This window comes from Antennarius striatus, chromosome 12 (assembly GCF_040054535.1).
Source record: "Antennarius striatus isolate MH-2024 chromosome 12, ASM4005453v1, whole genome shotgun sequence".
Lineage (NCBI taxonomy): Eukaryota > Metazoa > Chordata > Actinopteri > Lophiiformes > Antennariidae > Antennarius > Antennarius striatus.
The window spans coordinates 2,919,264-2,923,617 of NC_090787.1; the positions used below are offsets into that span (position 1 = coordinate 2,919,264).

At 40.8% G+C, this 4,354-nt stretch overlaps 1 non-coding gene across 1 annotated transcript; it reads left to right on the plus strand.

Moving 5' to 3' along the window:
• The first annotated feature begins 725 nt into the window (after positions 1-725).
• On the plus strand, positions 726-797 carry trnag-ucc (transfer RNA glycine (anticodon UCC)). Its single transcript has one exon. It is a non-coding gene; the product is annotated as a tRNA-Gly (tRNA).
• Positions 798-4,354: the final 3,557 nt, after the last annotated feature.

Genomic DNA, 4,354 nt, shown 5'->3' on the forward strand with positions numbered 1-4,354 from the left:
AGACCAATATTACTACTATTATTATTATTATTATTATTATTATTATTATTATTATTATTATTATTATTATTATTATTATTATTATTATTATTATTATTATTATTATTATTGTAAGTAGTAGTAACTAATAATTCTAAGAATAATAATACTGATGGTAGTAAGAATGATAAATGCTGTTGGTGATAACAATGTTGATATCTTTAGAGATGAACAAATTAATTAAAAATATATCATGAATACTTGATGGGATTAGTTCATGTTTCTTCATATAATCCAGGTTTGTGCACTTAATTTTTACCCTCTGAACTGTGTCAGAGGGCACAACTTTCTCCTTTTATAAAATGCAATAAATACTTTGGTATTTAGCTGGTGCTGATAATCAGAAGAATAAAACCTCTGTGAATATTCATATCAGGCAACAGAGATTGTGTGTTTATTTCATGTAACTTGTGTAATTTGTCTGCAGGTAATTTATGATTAGCCTCAAATGGGCCGGACAGGGACGTACGAAGGGCCGTATGTGGCCCACAGTTTGTCCAGGTCTGGAGTGCTAATTAGTGTGACACTAATTCCCCTTTGGGCATTAATTCAGTATATAGAATAAATAAATAATTTTATCACTTCATATATATTTTTTCGGTGATATTTATTTAAGTTAATTAAAGCAGCTAAATAAATATATCAGTGTCCTTTGTTTTTTTTTTGGTTTTCGAAGAACAGCTGTGGCGTTGGTGGTATAGTGGTTAGCATAGCTGCCTTCCAAGCAGTTGACCTGGGTTCGATTCCCAGCCAACGCAGTGTGTTTTTGCGGGTGGCAGTAGCTTAACTTGGTCGGATAAGAAAATAACATTTATTCAGTGAGATAGCTTCTTAGCAAGCATGGCAGCTAAATGCATATATGAATATGTTTTAAATTTTGAGGCATGCTGGCTCGGTGGGTCGCGCTCTAACCTAACAGCAAGAAGTGAGTCCTGGGTTCAACTCCTTGAGTTTACATGTTGTCTGTGTGGGTTCCCTCCAGGTTCTCCAGCTTCCTCCCACACTCAGAATTATGCAGCTTACCTTGTTTAACACTTAAGTCAGCCCAAGTGGTCTGTTGGTATGACTGTTTGTTTGTCTTTCTATTTGGCCTCACAATAACCTGGCATCTTATCTGGGGTGTACCCTGTCCTTCGCCTGGCAGACCCGTGACCGGCAGAACGATTGCGATCATCTCTTTGACTAGAGGAAGAATGGTTTTGATTTTCTCTTTCATTGAACAATTTTACATAATTTTGCTTAGCTTTGGTAGCGTTGGTGAAGTAGTGGTTTGCATAGCTGCCTGACAAGCAGTGGACCTGGGTTCAGTTCCCAGCTGATGCTACGTCTCGTACAGGAGAGCAGTCCACAGGGACCTGGCTTGATCAGAATATGGAGTAACTTGTATTTTTGCATATCCTCTCTGCAAGCAGAGCACTCAGATGAATAAATGAATAATTGTTTTATTAAAATTTTAAGTAGTCTAGAGAAACTAAACCCTCAAAGCTCGTAGGTCATTGGTTGAATAGTGGTAAGCGTAGCCGCCTGCCAAACATTTGAAGTGGGTTCAATTCCCACCCAGCAGGAAGTCTCTTTTGGGGGCAATAGTCATTCAGTTTACAGGAACTTTACTTGGGGGCAGTTGGGTGGTTTCAAGTCCAGTGTTGGCCACAGTATTGACTGTGGACTGTTATCAGTTTTTCAGTGATATACATATTTTTGCATAGCTTCTCCGCAATCAGATCATTCAGCCAAAACACACAAAATGCTTAACATGATGCGGCAGTCTGAGGCAGTTTTGTGTCTATAGGGAAATTAATCAAAAACAGATTAACTGCACAGAAGGCAGTTTTCCTCTCTTCACCGTGGATGAGGAGGACGGCAGAAACATCTGTGGCACGTTTGGGGACATTATCCTCATTCTGTCTTTCCCTGTTTCTCCGTCTCTCTCCCTCTCTAACCCCACCCCACCACTTTTCCAGAATGTCCCTTATTTTGGGTGTGTTTCCGATATAAAAATATAGCCGCATCCGTCCCTAAGGCACTAATCAGCATGACCACGATCCCAGACTTCTTCAGGAAAGTCAGAATGTGGGAGAAAGGCCGAGGACCAGGCGCTTTTTGGTCATTTTCCCTGGAGTTGGATTGTGGGTTCAAACAGGGATGAAACAGCAATTTAATAAAGTATCAGGAAAACTTGACCAGAGAAGGGCCAACTGTGTCATGAATGTCACAACATATGTAAAAAAAAAAAACTGAAGGCAGGCTAAGAGAGACATTAAAACCCTTCGACGGATGAGATCTTCGGTATCATATTTGGCATACATCACACAGTTTAGCACTGAAATAATCTCGGTGACACACATGGAAGTAAACATTGATGATTTAAGGAGTGACACTGTGTGACTCATTTAGTGCGAATCAACAACTGTATCATTCAGACCCAACAGAAGAGGATTTGACGATTGTAGGAGTCTGTGAATTGGGGGAGGGCTGAAGCCGGGTTTCACTCTGCTAGGCTATGCCTGGAGTGTATTTGCCCAGCAATAGTTAGTCACACATGGACAATCTTTCAAAAATATGCCACTCAGAATCAATACATTGAAATAAATAGGTTACTGCTGTATTTCTGCCTTAGAAAAGACTGAAGCACCTTGTTTCCTCCTGCAGGCTGCAGCTCATCATCAGTAAATACCACCTCAACTTAGGTTTCCTGAGGAACAGTTGGAATAACTCTGTTATGAGCCATAAACGTTTTTATTTGCTGCACTGGCAGCGTCTGCGGTGATTAATAGGAGGATCCTGCTCTAAAACCCTTTAATACAAACATTTTCCACTTCTCCACATCTCAAAGCTGTTCCTTCAGCCCATGCACTTAACAAATATAGCATAGCATTAGCCGAGCCGTGACGTCAAAGGATTCCTCCCTGCATTTTTTATAGAGTGGGTGTGGATGTGTTTTGTTCCCTTCTGTTTAAGAACGTTTAGTGTGGAGATGTGAACATCTTTCCAGCTTCAGATATTCTGTCTTCAGGTTCAATTCTTTAGCTTTAGCTATCTTTAAGCAAACCCTACATCAGTTTCTGGCTTGTGTGTGAAAAACTAGTTAACAGTAACTGTATTTAAACAACAAATGAACGAAAACTCAAATTTACAGAAGCTGTAGTTGTCCTCTGGGAGTCAATGAAGACACTGTGACATTTTTGCAAACGTTTCACCGTGACAATGTGGGACAATTTAGAGTCTGTATTTTCAAAAGGCCCCTCTGAGTCTAGTCCAGGGCTTTCAGCCAATTTCTGTGGAAGAAAAATAATTTTTGCCTCAGGATTTTATTTTTTCATACAAACATTTCCCAGAATTTTCCGATGATGACCTCACAAGCTCAGATAATTTCTTTTTCTGGAAAATTTATCACAGAGTTCCAGGATAATTATCTGTATTCTGTTAAACAGGGTGACATTTTAGCACCATATGATCCAACCTTTTTTCACTGATTATCAGCAAACTCAGATTCAGAACTGGAGGCAAAACGCAGACACATAGATCTCATTCCCACTGAGTTTCATGCACCAGCAGATGTTCCTCATATATCTCACTGCATGCTCTATCGTTGTCCGAGCCAGACCTCTCAGCATCCACAGCCAAGGATAGAGACTGATGGCTGGGTACCGACTCCTCCCTTCTCATCCTAGTTACACAAACCCAGTGCCCTTAAAGAAACTCCTTAGTTAGAAACTCCACCTTAGTTGGCTGAACCGCATTCAGACCTACATCCTGCCATTACACAACCCCACACCTTGGCAGGAGCGGCCAAGAAAAGCTCCCAGCTAGACTCCGACATGTGGAGATATCCTTCCTTCTTATGCTAAATGAAATCTGAAAGCATGGGCTCAGCGGCTGAAGAAATGCCCTGCGGGCAGAGGGGTTAGCTGGGTGCTTAAGCCTCCTTCTTTCTTGTAGGTATCCGCGTCTCTTCAATAAAAATAATACACACCATCACAGTTTCTCTTAAGATAAAATCCATCTGCATTTACAAGCATCGGTTTTATGAGAAGGTTTGTTCATCAGCTAACTGTGAGCTCAATCCGCTACGTCACCAAGCCAGTTGAGGTAGTCGTTGAGACCACCTGGTTCAGGTCATTAGAAGCATAATATTTACCTCCGCCGAGGTTAACCGAGGTGCGTCTCTGGGGGTTTTGACTCTCTGAGTGTTGTAATTAGCAGGACTCCCCCAAAAACATTGGGATATGGCTCAAGGATTAAACTATTCTGCCATCGATCCCGATGATCTGGATCCAGAATTCCTCCAAAGAGTCACCTTTCCAGAATAGAAGCT